Below are 8,486 nucleotides of genomic sequence, written 5' to 3' on the forward strand. Positions count from 1 at the left end.
CACCTAAACTGTGGTTAGAATTTCCTCCACAGGCCGACCCTTGGAACACTTCTGAGCACCACTGTTCTGCTGTTTGTGATTTTCTTTTGTCGCAAGTACTCTGCCAGGCCTTCAGCCGTGTATTGAATATGATGTGTCTAGACAAGACAGTCTAGACACAAGGCGAGGAAGCCGAAAGGGCATGCTCTTAACTCACGCAGGCTTGCTTAGGTCTGAAACAGGATACGTAATGAATGCTATAAAGAAAAGTACGTAGCTGCTGGAATACTTAACTTCAATCCATCATTTGTATACAGCATTCTTGATGATACAAGTGAGACTCTCTCTAGAAATGGTTAATGGCGCCTTGCTAGGTCGTAGCCATGGACTTAGCTGAAGGCTATTTTAACTGTCTCTCGGCAAATGAGAGAAAGGCTTCGTCAGTGTAGTCGCTAGCAAAGTCGTCCGTACAACTGAGCCGAGTGCTAGTACGTCTCTCTAGACCTGCCGTGTGGTGGCGCTCGGTCTGCAATTACTGACAGTGGCGACACGCGGGTCCGACATGTACTAATGGACCGCGGCCGATTTAAAGCTACCACCTAGCAAGTGTGGTGTCTGGCGGTGACACCACAAATTTTGTCCGTTCTACGTTCCGTATATGGTCTTCAGCCAAACATTATGTGAAGTATTTTAAGATTAAGCCTTCAGTTGTGTTTCATTTAAAATTATTGTTTGCTCTGTATTTAGGCATTCAGCCGCTTTTGTTTAAAAACCTGCGGCATTCAGGCGTAATACGTAAATCCCTGTCCGTAAGGTTTCTCTTTAATTATCTTGAAATCTTAAAATGACTTTCAGCTGAACTGTGTAAATGCTTATCTTAAGGTTTATCTTTAATTTTTGAATAATTGTTTGGGCCTTCAACCGTCAAGGTAATTCAAGTTTTCTTAAGATGGTTTTCTGTTGTACTGTGTAAATGGCTATCTTTAAATGTTCCATTTCATTGTGTTGCAAAATATTATTGGGCTCTCAGCCGGGGAACTAATTTGAATTTTCCTTAATATGGATTTTAGCCGAAATTTGTAAATACTTGCCTTTTAAAGTATTTCCTTTGCTGATCTGAAGTATTATTTCTGCCTTTAGCCGAAAATATAGTTTAATTTTACATAAGTAAGGTCTTCAACCGTTTATCTAAATTCTTGTGTTTTAAAAGGAATTATTGAAACTCATCTTTGAAAAGTCACTTGGTCCCTCAGCCGTGAGTTGACCCTGGTTGTCTTAAAGAGAAAACTGTGCATTGGTTTTCGAGGAATATAACAGTAATTGACCTTGGCCCCTTTCCACAACCTGATTCGCTTTGTCCTGGGAAATCAGATTTCAGGAAAAGAGCCACAGTGCAGTGACTCAAAGCCCGCCTAGGAACTTCGGTGCAGTTTTCAGAGATGAAGGTAAGGTGATGGGAAAAAGTGTTCGCTCGCGCCAGGTGCAAAATTACGGGCCAAGCAATGTTTAACTGAGGCACCTGGGTGCAGCCTTCCACCAGTTTTCCTTGTAAGGGCTCTGCACAGTACTGGGACCTGGCCTCTATCCAAGAAGTCATATAACACGCCATGACGAACATCTGACCTTGTGCAAAATCTTGTATTTGACAATGGCGTTCCAGTGCTGCTCTCCGTGGGGTGAACACCCACCTATTTAAAAAAAAATTGTGACGGGGCACCTCATTGGTTAATCTTAAACAAATGTCAGAGGAGAGGAAGTCAAGACGACAGTTTCAAAGACATTTAGACAAGTACACCGACTGAAGTGAAAAACTTAACTGAAGAGTAGGTGTGTAATACAGAACAATTTAAGAGCTGTATACATGGATGTTAAGTCATTGGTTAACAGTCTAAAACCTTTGCCAAGATGGGGAGTTTGCATATTGTTAACAACAGTATCATTGGCCTTCATTTTGCAGAGTCCTTTCATTGGCCCGTAGGTACTGTGAGTGCTCAGTAGATAGGAGGGAGAAGTTGTATTCGGTGTGAAACACATTTTCTAGGGACTCTGACTTAACCACTTCGTCTGGAGATCTTCAGAGGCGCTTGATCCTCACAGATGGAGAAGAACACTTTGCCCTCAGATTAGAGGGGGGGACTTTTCCGCAAGCAACAGCTGTTGTGTTGTACACAGCAGCAGATCACGGCGCTTGCAGCTTTCTACTCTACAGTATGCGCAGTCGGGTGAGGAGAGTTATTGATTGCTGATAGCTGTGTGAGTCACTCAACAGAAGTATAAGATTCGCATAACCTATTTGACCCTACGAACAGACCTCATTCATTACTCGACCACTGATGTTGTTTGCACGTAGTAGTTTTCTGCTTCCCTTGCGCAAACAAGCTTTTCCCTAACCATTTCCATCCACCTAATCCTTCTCGTCTTCGCCACATCACTGAAGTATTGGGTTAGAAATATTTTATGTTATTAACTGTCAATTTTCATTAGCTCTGTGATTTTGAATCTTGAACCGAGCCTGCTGTAATTAAGTTTTGTTCATGTAAGCATTAGGAGACTATTTTATAACAAGTTGGGATTATTTGAACTATCATTTCATTTCACAGCTAATAGATTCCATTTTTATCTATTGTGAGGTGGCACACAAGTCTCTGACGTTTGCTAGGGCCATTTTCTTCCTATTATTAGTCAATTGCACCACAGTTCTTATTAAAGCATATGAAGGAGCAATCTACCTATCGGTGAATCCATCCGATGCGGTTGGCTCTGACACCAACGAGGGTGGGTAAGAAGCTCAGCTGACGCCCTACATTGGATGCGGTGTCATATTGAAACAAACGGTAATTGTGTACAAACTGTTCCTTCTGTTGTACGCAACACGTAATGCTCTAAACCATGCTCATTTTCTTCTGCATTTAACGTTATCTTAATTTTAGTAAAGGGACCAGACCGTAACCACGAATAACCGCCTGATACCGTAACACCACCTCGTCCACACTTCACTGTTGGCGTGACACATGGCGCTCTCCAGGAGTTTGACAATCTCAAGTCTTTCTGTCGGGCTGCCAGAGAGTGAAGCCCTATTCACAACTCTAAACCACTCGTTTCCAGTCACCCGCTGTCCAGTGGGTAGCCCTTCATACCACACCTCAAGAGTCGTTTAGCATTGACAACAAAAATTTATGCCTTATGAAGAGAGAGTCGACCATACCCCATTCTTTAACTCCTTACGCATAGCCATTGTGCTATCTGGAACTCATGAGTGATTCCTACCGCTATATTCATGCAATTTTTTGCAAACACTCTAAGACTGTTCGACGATCTGTCTGGTCTTGGTTTTTCTCTGGTTGATCCTTCGGGTTTCGACGTCACAATTACACTAACATTCGACTTAGGCACCTTTAGAAGAATTGAAATCTCACTCGTGGATATGTTGCTGCAACTATACTGATAATATAACACTCCCCGCCAACTTTTATACTGTTGGTTTATCCTGTAGTGACATATATCAGTCAGTCCCGCATTATGTAGGGGTGTTGCGATACTTTTGAACAGACAGTGGATGTTCTACATCGTGATGTTTATTTGTCACATATATTTCTAGCGATCCTGTTGAAAAGGCAATGTTCCTGTAGTATCTTTAATAAACGTTGTCTCACAGCCAATCTCTCATTACCTCCTATTCACTCCCTTAATATTATAGTTTCTGCTAAATGGCTCCATGTTGCTAACAACAAGCCGTGTGTGGATGTATACTGTACATCACCGAATTTCGCGGCTAAAATTCCGTTTCAACGTTGACCTATACTACAACACTAACTTTCACCACAGTTTCTTTGGTTAGCTCACTCGTGGACCAATGTGGGCTACTATTGTGGAATTCACAGAAATACCCCAAAATATGATTCCGTAAGGCATAATATATAGTATACAAAAAATGTTTTTTAACGGAAGATTGTCTTTCGCAGTGGAGACGATATTGACAGCAAAGATTTTTAGCCTAATAGCAGAAATCCACAGCTTGCAATGATCAATTTAGATGTGTGGGTATATGAGATGTGCGATCTCTGTTGCTATTGGACAGTTTTACGATAGAAAAAATATTACTTTTAAAAGAGCTGTGTGTGTGTGTGTGTTTGTGTGTGTGTGTGTGTGTAGAGAGAGAGAGAGAGAGAGAGAGAGAGAGAGAGAGAGAGCGAGCAAGCAAGCAAGCAAGGGTTAGGCAACTCTTTCTTCTTAGAAAGCGACCTAATTGTTAGTCAGTACCCTGTTCTCTCTCTAGGATGATGAGGAAATATGGAAGGAATGCCATGTGTAAGTATTCTGCGAGGCGGACGGCAGTATTTTACGCAGCTATTCCTGAACAGCAATCCCTGTAAATCTAAAATGTCGTCCTGCTCCCGGCTAAGAAAGCAATTTCCGCTCTGCGGACGAAATACATTTCCTGCGAGAGACTTCGTCCGTAAGGAACGTTTCAATCGCGATACGATAGCGAAGGGACCGACCCACAATGGAATTCTCTTAATTCCTCCTTAACAGCTTCATGAAATGGAATTTCAAATACGTTTCCGTTCTTAATTAAGTAAAGCTCAATTTCTTCTTCACTTCCTATAATTGTCAGAGGAGAATAAAAGTCACTGCGTTGTACGGTATTTTAATACGCAGCTTTTCTTTTCTATGTCTGCAGGTGTTAAGTTATTGAGAAAACGTGTTATTTCTGACAAAAAAATAATTAACTTATAATTTAATGGCCGTATCTGTTACCGCCGTTATTTAGCATACAAGTATAAGTAAATAGAGTATTTTACCGGATAAAATCAAATAATGACGAACGGTTTACTTACAGGAGGAATTATAGAAGTTTTCCCTAATGTGTTTTACGCATATTTGCCCGTATATCACAATCAGGGACATGCAGGATCAAAGTCGATAGTCATTTTCTGTTCACGGTAATACTCGTCGTATAATCATACTGTTACCAATCACGGAAAATGAGTTTCATATTAGGCGTACTTTGCATATATTACACATTAAATAACGTGGATGGGATGAGGACTTGTTATCGTTTCCCTGGGCTCCTTCGCTTCTCTCAAAGTCGTCACCATACTTACGATGTTAGTATCGAGTCTGATTACAGTGTTTGCTTGCAGTTGCGTGTAATTAGAATTCAAGCTTTTACAACACAAACGATACCACTACTCATTTAACCCTTTCAGACCCTCTCACTACAATGGTGTACAGTAAGTTTTATTACGTCTTCGATGCAAATGAAGTTTTTTTTGCCAATGGAAACCTGAGGTACACATTTGTGAACATTCAACATTCTTATGATGCGTAAATACTTGCAACTTGGGAGGCGCTGTGACAATATCAACAAGATGATGTATCAGTGCATAGACAAGCGCAGTAGCTGCTGACCACAAAAATACACGGATGTGGTTGGTTCACTACCTTCTGCTGTATAATTGAATTTTGCTATCGTTATTTTGCGTGGCAGTCATTGAACGATCACTTTAGTATTTATTACAGTAGAAAATATTTCGCAATTAGTTCCCTGCGTCCATAAAATGAAGCCCAGTGTACAAAGCACGTTTTGAAAGTGGGTACATATTTTTGTATGAATGTTTTATCTAATATCATTAAAAACTCGCCTAAGAGCATTATACATAAAGAAATATTTTCTTTCCTCCAGAACAAATTAAAGTCTGAAAGGGTTAATACGAGGTAATCTGAGTTCATGACGCTGGTGTATCGGAGGAGATTGAATGCATTTGTGTGGCTGATTCACGTGTCTGAAGTTGTATGATCATTGATAGTGTTAACCTGAATGTGAAGTATTTGACATTTCCGTCGATACCAATATTGTTACAGCAGGATGATGTAGCGTTTCGAAGTGTATTGACAGGAAATTGGTTTCGTTCTTCGCCCCAAGGAACTTAACGAATAGAAAACGAAGATGAAGGTGACAGACAGACAGGAATTTACAATACGCTGTAGTTTTGTTCAAAGACTCAATCAGTAACAACTTTGGTTATCCACTGTAAGTGAAGATGGTCAGGGAACTATTTCGTGACTAGTGGTATCTTTGGACCGATGAGAAGTAGGATTAATTTTTTTATTATTTTGAGGGTGAGATATACTCTAGTTGAGGAAGAATCCTTCAGAAAGGAGTGAGGGTGGAATGGAAGACTACTAAGGGTATGCCGCATTCCCTAAGGCTATAATGTTCAATTGAGCCTATAATATTACTGCTCAAAAGAAGAAATTAATGTTTTTAAACTGGTAATATTATACGCGTTGCTATTAAACTAGTGTGTGTAGTGTCTGTGTTTGTATGTCTGTGAAGGACAATATCTTGATCGGCGTCGATTAGTCCCCCAGCATACGTAATTTCGTAAACATAGACAAGTTACTCTCGTGGTGTAGAATCAGCTGCCGACTCGAAATGTTGCCTGTAAAATTCTTGAAATCTAAGAGAAAGAAAACATCCTTAGGATCGTCTCAAACTGGAACACTGCCATTCGTATTTAGTCGTTCGATGATTGCCTGCTACTGAAATGAGTTCATTTTAGCAGAGAAAACTTTCTCTTTTCTTTTGATCGTGTTATTGAAGCAGGTTCTGCAGCAAAAGTCGACCAGTTCATCACAAAATCCTTTGATCAAAATCAAATACGCGCAATCACCTTCGAAATGCAAAAGACTGTATTATGGCCGTTACTAAAGTCCACATTATATGTCGCTTGTGAATCTTTAAAAACACAGATTATACAATATGGCTGCTAACAATGACTGTCTCATTGCACGCACTTCATACACGTCCTCTCGTTGTCCTGTCTCCTAACGAAGTCCAGTTACATTCCGAATCTGTGCTTTTCTTCTCTCGGCATGGAACAACGCGAAGTCAAGGAATAAATATTTCGCTCACTCGGGCAAAACGCGCCCCTTCGCGATATACGCTATGTGACCAAATGTATCCGGACATCTGGCTGAGAATTACTTATAAGTTCGTGGCGCCCTCCAACGGTAATGCTGGAATTCAGTATGGTGTTGGCTCACCCTTAGCCTTGATGACAAGCTCCACTTCCGCAGGCATGGATTCAATCGGGTGCTGGAAGGTTTCTTGGGGAATGGCAGCCCATTCTTCACGGAGTGCTGCACCGAGGAGAGGTATGGATGTCGGTCGGAGAGGTCTGGCACGAAGTTGGCGTTCCATTACATCCCAAAGATATTCTATAGAATTCAGGCCAGGACTCTGTGCAGGCCAGTCTAGTACAGGGATGTTATGGTCGTGTAACCACTCCTTCACAGGCCGTGCATTATGAATAGGTGCTCGATCGTGCTGAAAGGTGCAATCGCCATCCTCGAATTGCTCTTCAACAGTGGGAGGCTAGAAGGTTATTAAAACATCAGTGTGGACCTGTGCTGTAATAGCGCCACGCAGAAAAACAAGGGGTGCATGTAAAACACGACACCACAACATCACACCGCCTCCGAATTTTACTGTTGGCACTACACACGTTGGCAGATTTTCACCGGAAGTACACTCCTGGAAATTGAAATAAGAACACCGTGAATTCATTGTCCCAGGAAGGGGAAACTTTATTGACACATTCCTGGGGTCAGATACATCACATGATCACACTGACAGAACCACAGGCACATAGACACAGGCAACAGAGCATGCACAATGTCGGCACTAGTACAGTGTATATCCACCTTTCGCAGCAATGCAGGCTGCTATTCTCCCATGGAGACGATCGTAGAGATGCTGGATGTAGTCCTGTGGAACGGCTTGCCATGCCATTTCCACCTGGCGCCTCAGTTGGACCAGCGTTCGTGCTGGACGTGCAGACCGCGTGAGACGACGCTTCATCCAGTCCCAAACATGCTCAATGGGGGACAGATCCGGAGATCTTGCTGGCCAGGGTAGTTGATTTACACCTTCTAGAGCACGTTGGGTGGCACGGGATACATGCGGACGTGAATTGTCCTGTTGGAACAGCAAGTTCCCTTGCCGGTCTAGGAATGGTAGAACGATGGGTTCGATGACGGTTTGGATGTACCGTGCACTATTCAGTGTCCCCTCGACGATCACCAGTGGTGTACGGCCAGTGTAGGAGATCGCTCCCCACACCATGATGCCAGGTGTTGGCCCTGTGTGCCTCGGTCGTATGCAGTCCTGATTGTGGCGCTCACCTGCACGGCGCCAAACACGCATACGACCATCATTGGCACCAAGGCAGAAGCGACTCTCATCGCTGAAGACGACACGTCTCCATTCGTCCCTCCATTCACGCCTGTCGCGACACCACTGGAGGCGGGCTGCACGATGTTGGGGCGTGAGCGGAAGACGGCCTAACGGTGTGCGGGACCGTAGCCCAGCTTCATGGAGACGGTTGCGAATGGTCCTCGCCGATACCCCAGGAGCAACAGTGTCCCTAATTTGCTGGGAAGTGGCGGTGCGGTCCCCTACGGCACTGCGTAGGATCCTACGGTCTTGGCGTGCATCCGTG

Source organism: Schistocerca cancellata, chromosome 1, assembly GCF_023864275.1.
Source record: "Schistocerca cancellata isolate TAMUIC-IGC-003103 chromosome 1, iqSchCanc2.1, whole genome shotgun sequence".
In the NCBI taxonomy this organism is placed as follows: domain Eukaryota; kingdom Metazoa; phylum Arthropoda; class Insecta; order Orthoptera; family Acrididae; genus Schistocerca; species Schistocerca cancellata.